The following is a 22,948-nucleotide window of genomic DNA, read 5'->3' on the forward strand; positions in this document are numbered from 1 at the left end:
TGCTGGGAAAACTGGACAGCTACATGTAAAAAAATGAAATTAGAACACTCTTTAACACCATACACAAAAATAAGCTCAAAATGGATTAAAGACCTAAATGTGAGACCAGACACTATAAAACTCTTAGAGGAAAACATAGGCAGAAAACTCTCTGACATAAATCACAGCAATATTTTTTTCAATCTATCTCCCAGAGTAATGGAAATAAAAACAAAAATAAACTAATGGGACCTAATTAAACTCAAAAGCTTTTGCACAGCAAAGGAACCCATAAACAAAATGAAAAGACAACCCACAGATTGGGAGAAAATATTTACAAATGATGTGACCGACATGGGATTAGTCTCCAAAATTTACAAATGGCTTATGCAGCTTAATACCATTAAAACAAACAACCCAATCAAAAAATGGGCAGATGACCTAAATAGGCATTCCACCAAAGAAGACATACAGATGGCCAGGAGGCACATGAAAAAATGTTCAACATTGCTAATTATTAGAGAAATGTAAATCAAAACTACAATGAGATATCACCTCACACGAGTCAAAATGGCTATCATCAAAAAATCCACAAACAATAAATGCTGGAGAGGGTGTGGAGAGAAGGGAACCCTCCCACACTATTTGTGGGAATGTAAATTGGTACAGTCCCCTATGGAGAACACTATGAAGGTTCCTTAAAAAACTAAAAATAGAGCTATCATATGATCCTGCAATCCCATTCCTGGGCATATATCCAGAGAAAAAACATGGTCTGAAAGGACACATGCACCCCAACGTTCATTGCAGCACTGTTTACAATAGCCAAGACATGGAAGCAACCTAAATGTCCTTTGACAGAGGAATGGATAAAGAAGATGTGGAACATATATACAATGGAATATTACTCAGCCATTAAAAAGAATGAAATAATGCCATTTGCAGCAACATGGATGGACCTAGAGATTGTCATACTGAGTGAAGTCAGTCAAACAGAGAAAGAGAAATATTGTATAATATCGCTTATAAGCAGAATCTAAAAAGAAATGATACAAAAATGAACTTACTTACAAAACAGAAACAGACTCACAGACTTAGAGGACAAACTTATGATTACGGGGGGTGGGGGAAAGGGTGGGAGGAAGGGATAGTTAGGGAGTTTGGGATTGACATGAACACACTGCTATATTTGAAATGGATAACCAACAAGGACCTACTGTATAGTACAGGGAACTCTGCTCAATATTATGTAACAACCTAAATGGGAAAAGAATTTGAAAAAGAAATGTATATGTATGAAAGAATCACTTTGCCATAGACCTGAAACTATCACAACATTGCTAATCAACTATATGCCAATATAATAAAAAAATTAAATTAGAAAAAAAGAAAGTATTCTAGAATCTAGTGAGATGGAGTTACCATTTTTAAGCCCCTGTTATGCACAAGGCAGGCCCATTTAGCCCTTGTTATCAGTTTCCTATGGCTGCTTTAACAAATCACCACAAACTTAGTGGCTTAAAACAACAGAAGTTTTTTCTCTTACAGTTCTGGAGGGAAGAGTCTGAAATGAGTTTTACTCAGTTAAAATCAAGTTGTCCACAGGGCTGTGTCCTTCTGGAGGCTCCAGGGAAGAATCTGTTCTTGCCTCTTTTAACGTCTGGTAATGGCCAGCATTCCTTGGCTTGTGGCCACATCACTTCAATTTCTGTTCCCTGGTCACATTGCCTTTTCCTCTCCTGTAAGCAAATCTCCCTCTGCCTACTCTTATAAGGTCTCTTGTGATTGTATCCAGGATGATCTCCTCGTGTCATGATCCTTAAATGACATCTGAAAAGTCCCTTTTGCCGTATAAGGTAACATTCACTGGTTCTGGGAAATTAGGGTATGGTTATCTCGGGGGAGCCATTATTCAACCTACTACAGTCCTGTCAGCTCTATGAAGGGAATACCCTCACTCCCATTTTACAGACAAAGACACAGATGGGGCTCATAGGAGTGAAGGAATTTGAAACATTTCACACACTAGTAAATGGCAGAGCAGGGATTAAACCTAAGTCTGTCTATTTTCCAGTCACGGGCTTCTTATTTTATACCACTGTACCCAAAATACAGTTGCGGAGGAAGAATTTTTCTCTCCCCTTCTAGGTCCTTCTGGCTGCTCTAAGAATTAAATTGACATGAGGCAGATTAACAAGAGAAAATCAAACAAAAGTTTAATAACATGTATACATGGCAGAGACCCAGAGAAACCGAGTAACTCTCCAAATGGCTGAGACCCTCACCTTAAATACCATCTTCCTCTAAAGACAAAAGAGCATGTTGGAGTAGCTGGGACTTGAAAGGGGAAAAAGCAAATTCATATGGAAGTGGAAAAGCAAATGTTTGGTAAACAAATGTTTGCTGGGCCTCAGCAGAGACAATGGGACAGAGAGTAGGCTCTGATCTCTAGGCCCTGCTCAAGTTTCCTTCACCACCATGCCTAACCTGTATTCTTTGCAGATACCTCTCCTGATAGCTCTCCTTTTACCTAAATTCTTTAGGCAGCTAAGGCATAGGTAAAATGAAAGAATTCTTGAGTCTTTTGGGCCTCGATTGTTTTCAGCTCAAAATAATCTCTATGACAAAGTTTGGAGATGGCAAACTTTGCTCCCCTAGTAGACTGATAACACAAGACTCTTTATAAATGGTTTCCACGATGGAAACCAAAGAGCCCAGTATTTTGCACATGGAGACTTCTGCCAAACCATGCATTGGCTCTGTGACTTTAAGCAAGTCCCTTGACCTCTTCTCACCTGTAGTATGGGGGAAGCTTAGGTATGAGGACTGAAATAATGTCACTGCTTTGCAACTGTTACTAGAAATATACGTGAGTAGATATGCCATCAATCCTGCTATTGGAAGGCTGTGGGGTAGGGAAGGAGTACAGGTGAGACTGCTCCGTCAGGACCAAGATCAGCCCAGGGGAGCTCCCCAGGGAGGAAAGTGATTCCCATACCTCTGTGATAGCTGTACATCAACCTCTAGGCCCTGCTCGGGGAGCTTCTAGCTCTGAGGCAAGCAATACCATCCAGCCGACTCTGACTAGGGGAGAATTTTCTAGTACCACCTGAAGACACAGAATGTGTAAAGACTTGGAAACAATGGGAGAACAGGACCCTTAAAGCCTGCTGTTGATTGCATGTGTACAGCAGGATGGAGGGGGATCTATGAAGGGTGTTTAAGTAAACAGAGTAACCAGTACACTCAGTTTGGTCAACCTGGGAATCCCAAGGCCTGTAACCAAAGGTGCTATGTATTTTTTTACATGCTTACACATTTTTTTTTCCTTTAACCCTTTTTATTTTAGTGAGCTCATTTTTGGAACATAGCTTGAGGTTATCTTTTCCATCATTTAAAAATGAGAAAATAAAGGCCCAGAATAGAAAAGCGACTTACCTAGAATAGCCAATAGGCATCATTTTGAGATTATTTTAGAGTGCAGCAAGCATAAACATTTGATTAAGTGTATTTCCTTTAATCCTGAGAATAACTCTAAGAAGTACCAGTTATTAATGTACCCATTTTACAAATGAGGGACCGATAACAAAGAAGTAAAATAATTTGTCCAAGGCCTCACTTCTTTTCCTAACTAGTTAGTGGTTGAATTAGGACGAGAACAAAATCCACGCCAGTACTTTCACAACTCCAGCATTAGCACTGACAGACATGGACTTCTCATGGCCTCTTGCTGTCACAGTACCCAAAGAAACACAAGCAAAGCCCCTCTTGCCTCATTAGACTGTTATGCACAAACTCCATAATCACTCAGGGTAGTCCGTCCGAGTCCAAGAATGTCATTTTTGCCTTTGGGTACCTGTTAAATTAAGTACATGAGGAAGCACCTCCAATCACAGGAGGTTGGGGATGGAGCCCACAGCCTGGGTTTGGATCTTCTTGCCGTCATTTATTACTCACATGACTCGGACAATTTACTTAAGCTCTCTGTTCCTCACCGTTCCCATCTGCAAAATGGGAATAATGATAGTATCAACCCAATGGGCTGACTGTACAGATCGCTGAACTTCATATATGCAAACTACTTAAAAAGTGCCTAACAGGAACAACTCAGTCAATGTGAGCCACTCTAATCCATCTTTGTCCACAAAAGAAATCTAAGAAAAACCAAGAAGAGAAATAAAGAAAAGGGACAAATTAAACATCCTCACAAGTATCTAACTCAGTTGTGACAAATCAGTCAAAAAAATTCAATCTGCCTTGGCTTCAAAGCTGTGTATTCCCTCGGCAACCTGTATTAAGTCCTGAGATCCTTTGACTACTCATATTCATCACAGCAGCCTGCGTGCACACCAGTAAACATGACCAAAACCATCCCCTCAGCTCTTCTACAACTCCAGACCTTCCAACTCAGCACTGGTCAATGATCATCGTTTGAATCCTTCCCTCTTCCCCTTTGGCTCCAGCTAAGAGGTCATCCTTAGAAAGTATTAGCAAACAAGACAGCACCTGGTGGTTTCAACTCCCTTCTCTCCCCTGCTAACCCCTGCAGAGCCCAGAAATACTTTAGGTGGAAGCTGGGATTCATGCACAACACAGCTGTGCCAAGTGTGAGCTTTCGACTGCAATTTGGGGCAGGGGATCATTCATCATCAAAAAAATCTGCATAAGGCATCACAGTTTACTGAGCACTTTCTCTTCCACTCTGTTACTTGGTCTTCACACCAACTCTGGGAGGTACTCGAGGTAGGGATTTTTATCTGTCTCACTAATGAGGAATCTGAGTTTCAGAGAAGCGATATGATTTTCTCAAGATAATTCACCTTGTAAATGGTCAAGATGATTGGAACCCAAAACTGCTTGTGCCAGTCTTATGCCTTTTCCATCTTCCCCATCATTTGGCCAGTCAATCACTCATTTCATGGGAACATTACTTGACTTCCCGGTGCTTTGAGAAGGAAGGCACAGTTCTTGGCCCCAGCGAACTCTCATAGTCCCTTTGGGGAATTGGGTGAGTAAATCAGTGATAACAGTAAACACTCTAATCATCTAATAAATCATTTCAAGGAAGTTTTATGGTTTACCTAAATTCTGCCACAGATCACATGCCATTCTAAAAACCATGATATGCAGGAACGATATTAAAAATAATTAACTAGTGGCATGGCCTAGGCGCCAACAATAAACAGACACTGGCTCTAAACAGATCTGTTAGTAAGCACTTGAAAAGTGACAGTGCCTACCCTCAAAGTGTTCATGGCCTAATGAGCTAAAAAGGCAATTATACAGTATGCTAAAAATAAAAGATGGAAGTCTGGATGAGCATGGATGAGGTGCCCTTCTCTCTGAATGTAAGGTTATGGAAACTGTCTTAGAAGTCAATCTTGAAAAACAATATAGGAACTTGCCATGAGGATAAAGTCCAGGGAGGGTTATTCTAGGGACTGGGAATGTACAAAGGCTTAGAGGCCTCTAAATTATCCTTTTGATTTTTTTACTTAGCATTTTTAAGTTGCTAAGATCCTTAGGAATTGCTCATTTTGTAACCAGTACACCAAGAGCCAGAGAAGAGAAGAGATTTGCCCAAAGTCACACAGTAAGTTATGCATCCTCAGGACTCAAACCTACTGTAAACCAAAGTTCTTTCCACTTTTCCACGTTGACCACAGAGCCTACTTATTGGCTGATTCACCCTATTCCAGCTGGCAGGGAAGCTCTCCTCTATCTTGCCACTCATTCAGTGACCAATGACGTCTTTGAGCTTTTTTGTCCTTTCTTGTCTAAGGAGAAGTGAGAAGAGATGGAGAAGAAGAACACTGAACAAAGCCTTGCAGACAGCAAGTCGGGGAAACTTGACCTTACACAAATGCATCGAATTGAATGACTAGCCCACTGTGTTGGACCCGAGCTCCTTCATTGCTCTGGGAGAGATTTCTGGCAACTATAGAGTCACATGGGACTTTTGGACGGGAGTTAGCACACTAGATGAATCCCAAAAAGAGGAGGAAGAGGTTGGGAGCAGTGGGTAAGCAAGGGGCGGAGAGGTGGAAATCAAGGGCTCCCGTGGGAAGTAAATGCTAGACTTGTCAAAGAAATGGACGCCCAGCTTCCTCAGAGAGTGCCAGTCCTGGCCGATATTCTACTCCCTGGATGATCTATCTCGGGAAAGAAAAAAAAGTATTGCATCTAACAGACCTTCAAGGTAATGAGAATGATCTCCCCTGAGGTGAGCCTCCACACTCCCTCGGGCCTCCAAACCACGTCCTCCACTGGCACCCTGTGAATGAGGATAGCAAACGAGCAACAACAAAATCAGGCTTTGGCCGAGAACTCCGTGCAGAGGTGGAGTTTGCAAGCGTTCACTGTGCCCTCTCACCTTCCTGCTGAGTTGGAAGGTCTGGAGTTGTGGAAGGGCTGAGGGGCTGGTTTTGGTCATGTTTACTGGTGTGAGCACCGGCTGCTGTGATGAATGCAAGTGAGTCAAAGGATCTCAGGACTGAACGCAGGTTACAGAGGGAATACACAGCTTTGGGAAAAAGTGTTTACCGTACTGAGCAGAGGGCCACCGTAAGACACCGGATGCCAAGAGGTGCAGCCTCTGCCAGACAGGAGGGTGAATGGGTATTGATTCCATAAGCATCCTCCGCTGTAATGTCTAATGTGGTTTGGTTGCTCAGTTCTGACCTTGATGACCATCTTCACGGAAAGCGGCTGTGGTGGCCTTGGGTAAGTCATTTCTCTGCTCTGGGCCCTCTCTCCTCACCTGTGAAATGGATGTGTTGGGGAATCTAGTTTCTCTCTTATGTTCTAAGGGTGAAAAAAGAAGAATTTAATTATAAAGCACAGCATGTCAAACATTCACTTGTTCCTTCATTACTTCTTTCATTCAATAAACATTTACTGAGCTTCTACAATACCCAAGGCTCTGTGCTAGGCAAGGAAAAGCAGGTGTGATCACTGCCCTCTGGAGGCCTAGCATGTAGGAAGAAAAACGAGACATACATATAATTATACCATGTAGAGGCGATGAATGTCCTAAAAGAGTTACAACATGCATGGAAGCATTTGTTGCGGAAGACATCTAGGAAGCAACATGGTGAAGTTAGATCAGAATTGGATGCCAAGTGGATGTGAGAAGGTGGAGGTGAGGATTCCAGGTAGAGTACGGCATTAGCAAAGGTTCAGGTATTGGAGAGCACAAGGTGTATGCAGACCCATTTGCCTGGAAGGGTGGCTGAAAAATGTCCAGAGATAGATGAAAACAAGTGCCTTATCTGGGCCCTTCTTACTTAAAAGCCAAGGTATGGCTTAAGATGCCACATAAGTTTTGGAGAAAACTCCTTTTACAAGTAGCCTCTGCTAAAAATACACAAATAAAGCTAATCACCTCTGGAATATACTTCTTTTTTTTTTTTAAATAATGGTAACATTTTTATTTATTTATTTATTTTTATATTTATTTTTGGCTGTGTTGGGTCTTCGTTTCTGTGCGAGGGCTTTCTCTAGTTGCGGCACACGGGCCTCTCACTATCGCGGCCTCTTTTGCTGTGGAGCACAGGCTCCAGATGCGCAGGCTCAGTAGTTGTGGCTCACGGGCCCAGTTGCTCCGCGGCATGTGCGATCCTCCCGGACAAGGGCTTGAACCCATGTCCCCCGCACTGGCAGGCGGATTCTCAACCACTGCGCCACCAGGGAAGCCTGGAATATACTTCTATGATAGTTAACTTAATGTTTAGTAATATTCTTGTTTGTTTGTTCCACTGGCCTGTTTCCTGCCTTGAGGGCCAGCCTGGTCATCTTTGGCTTTGTTTTCCCTGTGATTGGCTAAGCCACTTGTAGTAGGAATACTACAAGGATGGGGGGCTGGGTTTGGGAGGTTCCCAGAAGAAGCCGTATGTTATCACCCAGCTTTCTAGCACGTGCTCTTATTCCATTTAAATATACATACGACTGCAAATATGTATTGATTATGCATTATATGTAAATGTAGTCTATATGCCATATGACATGTATAATATACTATTCTAATATTTCTATTCCCTAACCCAGGAGATAAACTCAGTAGACCTTGAGAAGCCAAGAGAAATGGAAACACTCACTACTGGTAAAAAGACACGGCCTCATGCTACTACAATATGCTTTAGCTAAAACACAGAGTTTAAAACTTCCAAAACAACTAACACTTGAATCAGCCAAAATAGTTCAAAAGTTCAAATGAATTGCCTTATGACATGACTATTTATGGGCTTTCTTGTTGTCTGGGAGGGTCACTTAATCAGAGAATCCTAGGATACTGGGGCCAGAGAGACCATAGGGATGACCTAATCTTGTCCCCCTTTTTTCAGATTGGGAAACTGAGGCCCACAGCAATAATAATAAGTATGGGGGTGATATCATTCAGTACTGAAAATAGGCAGATAATTGAAACCTCTGTTATTCATACTTGATTTTTTTAAAAATCAAGGATCTCTGAATTAGCTCTATGGAACAAAGAAACATATCTTCCATATACAAATATGGCAGTGGTTTTTAGACAAGCAGTGTTACAATCTAACAGGGCATAAAACATTGTTTAGATATCATCTTACAATGTTCCTGGGCAGTAATGTGTAATAGAAAGAACTGTGGAGCCCAGTGTTGTCATTTAAATGCTCCCCAGGTGTATTCCCTCAGTGAGGCTCCATTACTTCTCTGAACTTCAGTTTCTTCGTCTGTAAAAAGGGGACAGCGCATGTGCCTATCACACTTTCTGGTTGTGAGGATGTAATGAAATAAGGTCTAGAAAGTACCTTGGGTGGCACCTAATATAGACTTAATAAAGGAGGGTCCAGCGGTAGCTACAGGTTACACGATGCCTCATTTCCCTCCAGGATCCCCAAAAGTACTAAGTGCTGTGACAAGCTCAAGCGTGGGTGCCCTGGCCTGACCGCTTCCCCCGCTCCCTCCCACGTCTGTGTGTGCCCCGAGGATACCCGATGCATGCTAACCACCAAACTCACCGGTGACTCAGAGCTTGGAAAGAATCCACAGCCGGCTGGAGAGCAAAGGCGCAGCTTATGTTTCAAAGATTAACTTGTTACTTTTTTTCTTATGGAGGGCACCTTTCAGCATTGAGAAGAAAGCTTGGAGACCTTTCTTTAGGAGACGCAGCTTAGAAGACAGGACCAGGCACAGGCCCCGTGCCAGCAGTCAAAAAGCTGCTCCCCTGTAGTGCACCGGGGCTGGGGGACAATACCGCCTCCAGGCAGCTGGCCAGGACTGTGGCTGTCTCCCCAAAAGAGACTCCGGACTGATCTGTGTTCCCAGTGCTTTTCCCACCTGCTGAGAACTAATCCCTTATCTCTCTGCTGGCCCTGAGAAACCCCAAACACCCCGGGCTTTCGAAAGGCTTTATCTCCTCTTTCCAGGAATTCGGCTCAGTCCCTCTGCTCTCTCCGAGGGGCCACTGAGCAGCTGCTGCCCAGCGCCCAGGCAGGCTAGCCCCCGGTCTCGTTTCCATGTTTCTAGCCTGCCTGGTGAGACAGCCAGAGCTGCTGATTCTTCTCCCTCTCGCTCCCTGGGCTTCTGTCTCACAATTAGAAAAACCAAACGGTTTGCGGAGCAAAGCAAAAATCCCACTTTACTAACAGCTGCTCCCAGCCAGGGGCAGGAGGCGAGGGGAGAGGGAATTCTTACTTTTGCAATAAATTGTATGCAAATAAGTTCTTCTCCTGGCAGAAGAGCAGGGAGTGAGTGCGTCTTTCATGAGCTAACCCTGTTCCGCTGGGAGGGCTGTTCCTTTAATTCACCAACTGAAAAAGTGGGAAAGGATGTCTGGAGGCGAGGCGTCCCATTACAGAGGAAGGAGCTCGCTATATAAGCCAGCCAAAGCTGGCCGCACTGGCCACAGCCTGCCTACTGGCACAAGCTCTCCCGCGCGCGCAGACACACACCCCCGCCTGTCCTCCACACAAAGACAGCAGGCTCCGGGTGACACTGGGGCAGCGCACCGGGAGCCCCGCTGCTCACATCCAGGTACTTATTCCATGGAGCTGGTTCACTCAAGGATCTAGGTCTTTCCTAACTCCGAAAAGGTAAGTCTGTTTCACCCCATTTCCAAAGATGTGATACACTGTTTGCATTTCTGGGACCAACTAGGTTGTGGTGTCCTAATTCTAAAACTTTTGCTTTATCTTGGCTGCTGGCAAAATGGTATTTGCTGTGATCGGATGCACCTTGACTTGTTTTCTACTTGCCCCCTTCCAGTCTCGTAGATTTCTGTCTGCTTGTTTTAGTTCTATGAATAGTTCCACGTGCAAGGAACTTTTTAGGAAGTTTTTATCTCTGTCCTTCTTCTGAGGGAAAGTAAGAATTTACTCTTAACTCCCTACCTGACTGATTCACCTGTGAATATTTTTGTTTGAGGGTTAAGGAAGTAGAGTTTGAAAGTGGAGTTTGCTCATGGCCTTACTTTGGGGTGGGTTGGGGGAGATTGATAGACAATGGTAGAAGAACAATAAAATTTTGCATCTCAACAGCCCTTACCTTACAGTTTACAAAGAGCTGTGTATCCATCCTTGTGCTCCACAATATCCACCTTGCAGTCAGACATGGAAAGGGATGAGGGTTGGGGGACAGAACAGAGAATATAACTCCTAGGGCCAGGTGGACAAGTGCAGACTAGGAGACGGGAGTGGTGGACACTGGCTTCTGTTCTGAAGGGCCGGGGGACTCCCCATGGACGCCTCCTGATTCATTGATCCCTGGGCTGGGAACCTGGGCATGTTTGGGGTGCTTAGAGCCAGCAGTATCCCGTATTTTTCTAGAATCACCTCTCCTTCCTCATCTCTCATTGCAGAAAGCCCTGAGAAACAATTGCCCCTAGGGATGGGAAGCACATCTCCCCTGGCCGACGGTGGAAGGAACGCAGGGGTTTCTTGTTCCCAGCCGTGCCGTAAGGGGATTAGGAACTTGGGTTTTGAGGCCAGGGATCCTTTTAGTGTCCCCACCACCACGACCACCACACATGTGACCCTGATGAAAATATGTGACCTCTTCGAGTCTCAGTTTTCACTTCTCTAAAATGGGGACAATAACTTCTGTTGTCATTATGAGAAAATGAAATATAAAGAGATTGGAAGAGCGAGGGCTCAAGAACTGGAAGTTTGGGTAGTCGGTGTCATTGCCCCAAACTGCTACCACTTTGGAAGTTAAAAGAGGCACTTAGCCAATCTTGGATTGTTTCTTCTGTGTTCCTCACCCCCCATACTCCCGCTCCCTGTCTTTTTATCTCACCAGGTCTGAGGGCATCTCACTACCTGGCAGGTCAGATTCTTGGCTGTATTTTACAAGCTGCAGGTTATGTTAGCACAGGTTGGGAAAAAAGGGAGAAGCCTGGGTTGGATGTAAATGTTTGAGTTTGGGCATTTGCAGATTCTGAAGCTGTCGGCTATAAAGTACCATGCTGCCGGGGGACTCTTTGGAAATGCGTTCCGTCCAGAGGGAGAGCGGGACAGGGAGCCCCATTTGAAGAATGAATGCCTCTTTTTCATGTTTTTGTGGACCCTTTCCCCCTTTTTTTGGAGTTTACCCATATATGCTTTAGAAATAAAACCTGCTGCCCACCCCAGCCAGCTTCCTGCCTCGTCCTGCAGTGTGGCAAGGCCAACTCAGGAGTGGCGAGAGCTTTGTTCGGGGCTATTGAAAGCTGTGACATGTTTGCTAGCCTTGTGTGCATCCAGCCCTTTGAAGGAGACAACGGAAGTGAGTGTGCTTTGAACCTGTGCATTGCAGGGAGGTGATGGCATTTGGGGAAAGAAAGTGAGTATGAATGTTCTCTGATTTGCTCAAACAATGTGAATTGGATAAGGATTGAGAGGGGGGTGGCCAAACTCTACAGTTGTTAAAGATTACTTTTTTCTATGCTTTGCAAAACCTAGCTTCCTTATCTCGTCTGCCACTAACTGCCTCCCCCGCCCAAAGTGACCAACTTTCCAGCCGGCAGCTTTGTCATCCATATAAAGAGGATGACCATCTATAGCTCATAGGGTGCTTGTGACGGTCAAGTGAGATAATATGTATACCCAGCTTCGCACAGAACCTGGCACATCGTCGGAGCTCAATAAATGGAGATTTTCCTTGGTTTTCCTGCTTATCAATTTACTAGGACTTGTCCAAGATTAATGTTCTAAGACAGTGGTTTTCAAAGTTACTTTTAGCAGTGGAAATATTCATTAAATGAAATCGAAATGAATTGGCAAGACCCTAATATACGGCAGGTAAATGTGGGCCCGATTTGATTGAAGCAAGGGGTGGAGGGTCTAAAACTCACCCCATGGCTCTCAGCCTCTGGGACATTTCCACAGAATCCTGAACACACAAAAAACCCAGTTAAAGATCATGAAACCAGGTGGTGTGCGTTCAGGCTGCAGTTTTGCACTTTGACAAGGATTTGTGCCCCTCCATGTCCAGTGGAAGTCCGAGCAATTTCCCAAGTAGTACGGTAGACAGACATATATGTGGGGAGTTTAAAATGCTTAGCCAAGGATGATTCTTTTAATTAATTGTAATGATAGCAATAGACAAAACATACGGAGAACCCACGCTCTCTTTGTATACCTCATCTTACTAAATATCCACATATCTCTGAGAAAGGGACCGGACCTATTTGACAAAGGTTGAAAAGCAGGGAGAATGAGTAACAGAACTCAGAGGGATGGAGCCAGTTTTCAGACCCAGGTCCCTATGACCCCCAAATCAGGGCCCATTCCGCCACGTTCCTTCTGAATGCTGCTGCTTCTTGAACTGCCTTTAGAAGGGAAGAAAACGTTCTTTCTGACTAAATCCGCCCCTCCAGCCAGACTGTGGCCACCCATAAATGCAGCGGTAGCCTGATCATATAACCAGAATGGAATTTGGAAAGGGAATTCAAGCTGTCGGAATGAAAAACATATCCTCCTTAATCTTACCCTTTCTAATGCTCACAATGGACTATGAACACCTATTCTCTCCTTCCCCCTGGATTTCTACAAATAGCCATGTTTTCTTATAGGAAAAAATATGCAGCTGGCTTAATACATAAGTCATGCTGAAGTCACGGCAGTTTGAAATGCAGGGAGTAGGGAACAAACATTTAGATGACTCAATACACAACCCCTCTGTGATGATAATACACACACACACACACACTCAAAATAGTTAACGTGGAGGGTTAACTACGTATCACATATGTGATAGGATGGTTTGCCTATGGTTTCTCATCAAATTCTCACTCTCACACTGCAAGTTAGAAATTACTAGCCCCATTTTATGGCCAGAGAAATCAAGGCCCAAGGAGGTGAAATGATGCGTCTGAGGATTTCCATAAGAGGGAAGCAGAGTTGGCTTTGAACCCAAACGTGTGGACCAAAACCCTACCCTTCTTTCCCTTATGCTGCATCGTCTCCTGATGTCAAGCTGGGCGGACCTCTATGGGACCTTGAACGATGTCTTTCGGTGGCTGGCCGAGATGGCAGAGAAGCCCTCAGCTGGCATTGGTGTCTATTGATTTTGCAGAATAGCCCTGCGTATATCACTTTTCATGGTGCTCAGGAAAGGTCAGCTCATGGTGGTAAAATTCTCTGCCTGGAAACAGAAACGTTCAAATTTCAAGCCCCGAGAGAGAGAAGAATGACACTAGAAGCAGCGGTCAGGTCATTACGGCTGAGTTTCATCCCACCCTTGGCCGAGCTTGACAGGTGGGAGCTCTGACTGGGAAAGCGGGGCTGTACCTGTGCCTGCACCCTCTCTGAGAGCCAGGTGAACGGAGCATCTGGTTTTAAAAGAGCTGATTGGGAGATAAATTGAAATCAGTGTGCCCAGCCTCGGGGCAGTGAATCCCAGGATGGCCAGGAAATGGTTGTAAGCTCTGAGCCACAAGTCCCCCTGGGTTATGGTTCAATCACTTCTCACTTTAACATCACAGGGAATCCCCTTGAATTTAATCCCAGGCTAGTACGAACACCTTCAACATGTGGGAAACATTAGATGAAGGCTCCTTTCCAAGAAGGAAACCCCTCCAAACTCCTGCAAACTATAGGCAATAATTCCATCCGAGACAAAGAGCGGTGGCCTTACCTACCATAAGGGGTTCTACACACCCTATGACCTTCTTTGCAGAGGAGAAAAGCCTATGCGCCTACCTGATTCTAACCCTGGGGACCAGACTATTTTTTTCAGTTATGCCCTGAAGCCTTGCTCTGTTTCTTCCTCTGTTGTCTCATTTTTCCGCCTCTCCTTAACTTTAGCAACAACCTAAGTTCAACACTTCATCACTCCCTTTGACCCTCCCATCACGGAAAAAAATTCAAATGCTCACACTGAAAGCAGATTGTGAACGGAAAATCCCTTCCATGTGTATTTTTAGTCTATTTGTGAGTGAAAATGAAAAAAAAAATCATTTCATGCCAAGTTGTCTCAGATTTTTTTTTTTGAAATATACTGAAATTCACAGGCCCTTAATTATGCAGCCATGGTAATTCAAATAGCTTTGGTTGGTCCTTGAACTTCCCCTATGTCAACAGCCAGAGATATTTCCTAAACTCTGAAAGCAGACAGCTTGCTTCAGAATTAACCACTGACCAACCCTTACCCTGGAGGAGGTGAGTTGGCTGCTACTGAGTTCTACATGAACGTGTCTAAAACGTTTTTCAGGGAGGGGCTGAGGGGCTGATAGCAATAACTAATATTTACTGAGCACTCTACAGGCATTATGCCATTTAATCAGCAACCATTGCTTCCAGCAAGTGTAACTGCTCCCCGAATTCAAACCTAGGGGACCTGGGGCTGGAAAAGTTTAAGTAGCTTCCCCAAGGCCGCTCAGAGGGTGATTGCCAGAGCCAGAACTCAAACCCACTTCCAAGTCCTGAGCAAGTGGTTATAACCGTCACGCTCCACACTGAAATTCTGTTCATCTCTGACAACAGACGGGGCTAGACAGAGCAGAGCCCAGCAAGAGTCAGAGGCGTGTCTTTCAGACCCTAGTGTTGCCTTCAGCAGGTGGCCACTGTTGCTGTCCCCAACTTGCTCCTTCAGGGCCCACTTCCTGCAGAAACTGTAATTAAATAAGTAGTGTATGATTTCAAGTGTAATATGTTTCCCCTACTGGGCTGGATGCTGCAGGAGGGTGAAGCCCTCCTGCCAGCCTGAGACGTGAAGCATGGACGCACACATAAGCAAGTGCTTGCCCTGCAGACGGGCTTACACACCCCTCTGACAGTTCCTGCACAGGCTCTGCGCTTCCCCCACTGACCTCTGCACATCATAACTGCGCTGATGATGTCCTCCCCTGCCCCACCCGACTGTATGCCATTGAGGCCAAGATCATCAGTGAGGCAGGAACCCTGTGTGCTGGAGCTCATTCTCCCCAGAGGTTAGCTACCTGCTGGCAGGTATCAGGTCCTCAGAAAGGTATTGTTGAAGAGACTCTGCTGTCCTAACTGAAATGAACAATAGCGCAACGCCGCTTGGCTTCTGAACTGTGTCCTACGGTGAATGAAGCATTTTCACATGCCAGATAGTTTTAATAAAGCAGGATTCTAATGAATTTATAAATGTATGAAATAACTTTTCTGTGCATCACTCTCAGAGTTTCCCAGCAACCAAATATTATTTCACAGTTAAGTAAACTGAGGCCACAAAAGGTTGTCACTTGCACAAAGCAGAAAGTGGTGGCATTGGGATTCCTCTCCAGGCACTCCCCAAACTGCCTAACTCCCAGAACTGCACTTCTTCTGCTGTGTCATTGGGTATTCAGGTATTATTCCCATTTTCCAGATGAGAAAAGAGGTTAGAGGTAGCAGGCTACTTGCTAGAGGAAGAGTCACATTTTAAAAGGGTGGTTCAGTAGAGAGGGTGATGCTTGATACAAATACGAGAATTGCCAGTGATAGACATTAGGCAAGGGGATACTTTGGAGAGCTTAAATTTAATCACCCAGGGATGTGTTCCGGGTCAAATATTTAGTAGGTAGAAAAAAAGATGGCAGACTGAATATTGAGTGCAAGTCAGTATATTTTGGTTGAAAGCTCTATGCCTACGGATGCCACCCAGGGAAAGCCTGGCTAATAGCAGTGCCCTGGGGAACTCTGCTAGGCACTTCATGCAATATGCACACGCGTAACCTCACTGCAAAAGCGACACACCACAGCCAGCGCAAGAGAACCTAGAGCAGCACTGGACTCCCTGCCAGCCAGAGACCCTCAGGAACACTGCATCCAGGGTAGGCACCAAGATACAAAACAACAACAACAACAACAACAACAATAATAAAGCCTGTGAGTACAACCAGACAAGGAAGCCATGACTTTCCACCTAGGGAAGAGACAGTCCAGTAGAGGCAAATACCTAAGCAGCTCCCCCTGCTGGGGAGGCGGCTCATGGTGGGCAGAGACACCTTTACTGCTGCCCCCAAGCAAGTGGCCTGCTCTCCGAGGCACTTATGCCCTGGGTCCTGGGATGGTCACACAGAGGTAGCTCTATGCAGAAATGTCACAGAAGAATGCTCCAATTTATAGGTAGGGTGTTTTAAAAAAATTCCCTTCAACCCATAGAATGTTGAAACTGAAAGGGTTCATTGGTAACCTCCAAGCCAGGGGCTTGGAGACTAGACTTAAAAGGCTCTTCCGAGGTATTAGGGGGCTGCCGTGGAGAGATGGGGAGGCCAAGCACTCAACCTCATTTCAACTAAAGCCCCTCCTCTTTTATCTGTTTTATGCACTGAGCCTCCTCGTGAAATGTCATTTGATGAAAGAGTTCTGCGGCCAAAAAAAAAAAAAAAAAATTTTGGAAACCGCTGGCCTAGTTTATCTTCCCTCATTTTAAAGATGGTGAAATGGAGACACAGAGAAGGGGGAAAAAAAGTCCTAAGATCTCATGCCATTTGGCAACAGGGTCAGCACTGAGTCCTAGGTCTTCTCTTGTGCTCTTAGAAGATGGGGGCAATGTAAAAAATATCAGAGTTAATACATTCTTTAGAAAGGAAAAATTAGCAGAGTTTTATTCTCTGAACAGCTTTAGCACACATGAACTGAGCCAAGGAGTCCTCTGTATTAGTGATCTATCGTTGCACAACAAATTCCCACAAAACTTGATCATTTAGAACAACACACATTAGTTACCCTACAGTTTCTGTAGGTCAGGATTCCAAGCACAGCTTAGATGGATGTCCTGCTTCATGTTCTCTCATGAGGCTACAGTCACAGAGTTGGCCAAGACTGGGGTCTCATCTGAAGGCTCAACAGGAGAATGATTAGCTTCCAAGCTCACTTGTGTGGTTGTTGGCTGGATTCAATTCCTTGCTGGCTGTTGTCCTGAGGCCACCCTCAGTTTATTGTCACATGGGCCTCTCCAACATAGCCATTTGCTTCATCAAAGCCAGAGAGAGAGAGAGAGAGAGAGAGAGAGAGAGCTTGCAAACAAGACAGATATCACAATCTTGAGTAGCCTGATGGTGGACGTAACATCCCATTACCTTACCCATATTCTACTGGGAAGAAGCAAGCCTGTGAGCCATCCCACACTCAAGGAGAAGGAATTACACAAAGATGCGACCATCAGGAGGTAGGATCAGTGGCACCAGTCTTAGAATTTGCCTGTTATTGCCTCCAGCACTCCACTGTCACCGATTCTGACAACTTCTTATCCATCAGTTCATCCAACCCAACTGCACTCATATTGATTAGCAGTTGGTACTTATGGCAACCACTAGCATGGACTGTGTCTTATTTAAGCTTCCTATCCATTTAGGAGGTGGAGCCAGGTATCTTGCATTAGATGTCATCGTTCACTGGGGAGCCATGATTCCTCTTGAATATAACCCCAGAGTAGGATCTTCCAAGGCAATGACTTCAAATGTATTTTATTCAAGGGCAAGACAATTCAAAGGGACCAAAACTGAAACTCATCCATTGCGAGTTTCCTCTCTTAGCAGATATTATAATGAAGACGACGCTCTAGGATTAATTCCCTCTCCTTTTCCAACTTTTGGTTACTACCTCATCATACACCAAACCTGCGGACTCTACTGCCTTGACAAGTAAAACAGTTCACTGCCTCTCACCCTCCCCATCATCAGGCTAGTTCAGGCTGTGGCCTCTCACAGAGGGACCACTGCAACAGTTTCCCCACTACTCCCCATCCACCAGCCTTCCCTTCCAATCTGTCCCTCAACGTTGGGTTGTAGAAATCAACATTCCTAGGCATAAAGTTTTCCAAATGGTTCTCTTTTGGCCATAGGAAGAATTCACATACCCAGCCTGGCATTCAGTTTTCTCCATGATCTGGCCCTGGTCTCCAAACAGACCTTGTAACTTCAGCTCTCATTCAGGCTTTCCACACCAACCAGTTCATGCTTTTTATGCCCTTCCAAATGCCATTCCTTCCTTCCTAGAATGTCTTTCCCTGTGGTTTCACCTACTCATATCCCTCTTCAGTTCAGGATCTACCTCCTGCTGCAGAGTAGATGGCCCTTCATGTCACCCCTTCCCATCCCGTGTGTCTCTCTCTCATCACTTGATCATTCTAGAATTGCCTGTCTGCTCACAGGTCAACTCCTCCTGCCAATAAATATTAAAAAGGAGAATTTGTATCTAGTTTATCTAAAATCAAGTACAACTGGAATAAAACCCATTGTCTTCAACAACGGGCAGCAGTCCTTGCTGTGTCCCAGATTTGGACTTCCCCTTCCTCATCAGAGTTTGTTCAGCAAGCCCGGAACTTGACATTGTTTTCATGCTTAGCCCTCTAGGCTCTCAGCTGTGCAAAGTGCTGTCACAACGCGTGACGGGGAGGGGAAAGGCAGCCCAGCCCTGAGACAGGAAACCATCTCAGGATGCAGACTTCAAGGAATGCCCTCACTTTCAGAGGTGGCCCCTAGGATCAAAGTGTGAACTGCCTGGAATTTTGAAAAACCAGTACCAAGGACAGAGGAGGCCCGCCTGGGGAATTTGCGGCTGAGTCACATGAGACGGCGGAAAATCTGGCAGTTGTAACAAAGATCTGTGTACAACTAGTGGGAGGAAGGAGAGGGTAAAGGAGGGATGAAGATAAGGAGTTCTCTAGCTTAGGGCACGGAGAAATTCACAGCCCAGGAAAAGGATTGCGTAATGGTTAAGAGTATGGCTCTGCCATCAGAAAGCTCTGGGTTTGAGAGCTTGCTATTTGCTCTAAGCCTCATTTTCTTCATCTGTATTAAAGGCAAAATAGTAACACCTACTCCATAAGGCTGTCGGGATGATTAAATGACATAGTGAAAGTGCATTGCTTCACACAGATGCACTCAATATCAGTATTATATTGTTACTGCTGTTGTTGTTATCTGTTGTTGAAGTAGTTCTTGGCAATAAGACTCCACTAGAGAAGCAGTTCCCAAAAGTGTGTCCTGTGGAACAGCCTTCCCATGAGATGCACCTAAAAAAGTGTTCTGTGGCTAAAAGAGCGGAGAACACTTGATACTGTGTCCTGTTCTTGGAGATTCATAGCTCATATGTTCACTCAATATGTAATTCTAAGGGTTAGAGATACAATGGAAAACAAGACATGCAAGGCCCTTTTATTCATGGAGCTTAATGGTGAAAGAGGTAGACAACAAAAAAGGAATCAAACTTACAATACAATCTCCGGTAGATACTTGCAAAGAAGAAATCTAAAATGAGGTAAGGGATCCGTCAATGGCTGGTGGTGAGGGGGGTGTTCTTTTAATTAGGAGGAGACATGGAGATGACCTTTGAGCAGAGATCTGAATGAAATGAGGAAATGAGCTCGGTAGGGAGCGGTGAGGAGTTAGGATTTTATTCGGAGTGTGATTAGAAGCCAATGGGAGATTTGAGGTAGAGGAGTGCATGATCTGAGAAATCCTACAGCAGTTAGTGTTCAGCTTTGTTTAATCCAGTACCCTCAAACTTACTTGAACACAAACACCCTTGTCCACAGAACATCTACCTAAGAACGTCTTGGAACATAGTCTGGTAAATTCTGCACTGGAGCACAAGGCTTCATAGATTTTAAAAGGACTGTAAATTTGCTCTCCAGATCTATGGTAAAAAGCCAAGCAAACCATTTGGGCTGAAACGGGCATGCCCAGAGTGGGAAAACCCAGCTCCAGAGATAGAGACAAGGAGAGTGTCACCCTAATTAGCAGCTCTTTTTGGCTAAGATGATCAGTGAGCACAGCCAGTCTTCAGCAGACTCTGGAACTCCATCTCGGACCAAATAAAACTTGCCAACATCTGCCTAGAATCTAATAAGCATTTGAAAACAATACACCTTGGCTTAAGCATGCTCCAAGGGGGGAGTGTTTGAAACTTGAGGTCCAGCCAGAGGCTCTGGGAGAAAGACAGAGGTCAAATATTTCTGCACTTACACTTGGACAGCCACCAGATTGCTGCTGAAGCTCTGGGAAATGGAAGCTGAGGTATCTGCTCTCTTTATCAAAAAGTGCTCATTTAAGTTTTCACCTTATATGAACTGCGGGAAGTTGCTTGATGAGTTACCCCAGTGTAGTAGTTTAGAGCACACATTTTTGAGTCACAAATCAGGGTCCAAAAGCTGCCTTTGCCCTTATGTCAGTCGCAGAACCTCCCTGAGTCTAGATTTAACTTCCAAATAGGCATAATGATACCTGTTGTCATGACAAATGACAAGATAAATGATTACATGTATAAAAAAGCATCTGGCATAAGGCTTGGCACTAAATAGGTATGCAGTAGGCCTTCAACAAAATGTTAGTTTCCTTCCTGTCCATTTCAATCTGTATTTGCTTTTATAATAAGGTCATCATTTATTTTTATTTTTTATTTTTTTTGCGGTACGCGGGCCTCTCACTGTTGTGGCCTCTCCCGTGGCGGAGCACAGGCTCTGGACGCGCAGGCTCAGGGGCCATGGCTCACGGGCCCAGCCGCTCCGCGGCATGTGGGATCTTCCCGGACTGGGGCACGAACCCGTGTCCCCTGCATCGGCAGGCGGACTCTCAACCACTGCACCACCAGGGAAGCCCGGTCATCATTTATTAACTAACTGCTATATTCCAGCAAGTGTCAGCAAACCATGGGGTGGCAGCCTATTTTTGTAAATAAAGTTTTATTGGAACACATCCATGATCATTCATTTATGTCATGTTTAGGGCTACTTTATCTACTATTGTAGAATTGAATGGTTGTGACAGACCATCTGGCTGCAAAGCCAAACGTATTTACTGTCTGGTCACTTAAGAAAAAGTTTACTGACTCCCACAAGTCAGTGTGTTAAATTTATGTATGTAATTTCCAATCATCACAACCTAGCAAGTTGTATATTATTATACTTATATGTATGAAGAGATTGAAGCAGAAATAAAGGTTCATCTAGTAAGTCTTCCTCCAAAAACATGAAGCCAAACTCTATACCTAAAGGAAGCTTAGAAAAATGATAGAAAAGTTATTCATTTGTATGATTCAGCCTCGATTTGCTCCAGACTACCTCTGAATTTTATCTCTCGGGCTAAGTTTCTTGACTTTCCTGCCATATGCTGAACTAAATGATCCTATCTAGAAGGGAATCCACCCCCCATCCCTGCTTCCTTATTTATTTATTTGTTTGTTTGCTCATGTAAGTCCATTCTTTCAAAAATGAGAGTTGTAATTTCTAGACCCTCTAAAATGCTCTCATCTCTTAACTAATTTCTTGGAAGCCATACATTTATATTTAGCATGAGGCCCAATTTTCCATAAAGGAGAGATTTTTAAGCTCCCCTGTCTGCTACTTCTCACTTTATCTCCCTCTCACTTACTCACTTTCTTTCTCTCCAGGCCAGACTCACGGAGAATAGGCTGTTTCCAGGGGCTTTACAGATTTGCCTGACACATAGATATTGTAGCGCATCTGGCTTCGTGCCTTCCCTTCAAGTTCAAAACTGTAACTAAAATGGTTATGTGCACCCCAACGTCACCTTCCCAAGAGGTCCCATTTTAGGAATCCAATAACTCACTTTATGTCAATGATGGTGGATGTCCTGCTGATGTTTATTGCAAAAATATTAATTTTTTAAACTGAACAATGACTCTTGTTTCAAAAGATAACTTGGTATGGCAGAAAAAGCATAGGGTTTGGAATTAGACTGGGTTCTTAATTCTGAGTCAAATGATTACTGACTAGGCAACTAATTTAACCTTCCCAAGCCTTCAGTTCTCTTAACAGTAAAATACAAACAGTGCTTCCTAACTCATAAGGTTGGTGTCAAAGTTAAATGGCATCCCTAAAGTTCCAGGCACAGGACACATGTTCAACCATTTGCCTCACTCTTACTTTAAATTGCTAGAGAAACACCATCCTGGAGCTTCACACTTATCACAGACCAGTCATAGCTGGGTATACCATTACTCTCATCTAACATATAAGGAAATGAAAGAGGAAAGGGTCTAGGATTTCTTCCAAATCTGTACTTTCCCCATTGTGTGCCATCAAACCTAATCCTGTGACATACTTCAAACACAGAATAATCAAGTAAGTTTGGGAAACACTAAACTCTCCCTTTCTTGGAGATTTCGGATAAACACAAACATATTAAAGACCCTAGAAAATCCTGAAGTAACGAAAGCTGGGTAATTTGTTTGGTATAAATAACATTTGGTTCAAAATATCATTTTCCAAATATGTTGAATTAGTCATCTCTTCCCCTTGCATTATTACAACATGTTGTAACTTACACCCTAGGAAAGGCTGCTTAAAGTGACCCAGCTAGGGCTTCCCTGGTGGCGCAGTGGTTGAGAGTTTGCCTGCCAAGGCAGGGGACACGGGTTCGTGCCCTGGTCCGGGAGGATCCCACATGTCGCGGAGCGGCTGGGCCCGTGAGCCATGGCCGCTGAGCCTGCGCGTCCAGAGCCTGTGTTCCGCAATGGGAGAGGCCATAAGTGAGAGGCCCGTGTATCGCAAAAAAAAAAAAAAAAAGTTACCCAGCTAAATTAAGCCCAAGGCAAGGGTT

The 22,948-nt window shown here is 44.4% G+C and overlaps 1 protein-coding gene across 6 annotated transcripts in view; it reads left to right on the forward strand.

Annotated features, from left to right (window-relative positions):
• The first annotated feature begins 9,836 nt into the window (after nt 1-9,836).
• Nucleotides 9,837-22,948, forward strand: part of TNC (tenascin C) — a 94,737-nt gene continuing 81,625 nt past the window's right edge. For all 6 annotated transcript variants that reach the window (XM_060100642.1, XM_060100643.1, XM_060100644.1 and 3 more), the window contains exon 1: nt 9,837-10,049. The gene's annotated coding sequence lies outside the window, so the exon portion shown is untranslated. The remainder of the gene's footprint in view (nt 10,050-22,948) is intronic.

This window comes from Mesoplodon densirostris, chromosome 6, assembly GCF_025265405.1.
Source record: "Mesoplodon densirostris isolate mMesDen1 chromosome 6, mMesDen1 primary haplotype, whole genome shotgun sequence".
NCBI classification, from domain to species: Eukaryota; Metazoa; Chordata; class Mammalia; order Artiodactyla; family Ziphiidae; genus Mesoplodon; species Mesoplodon densirostris.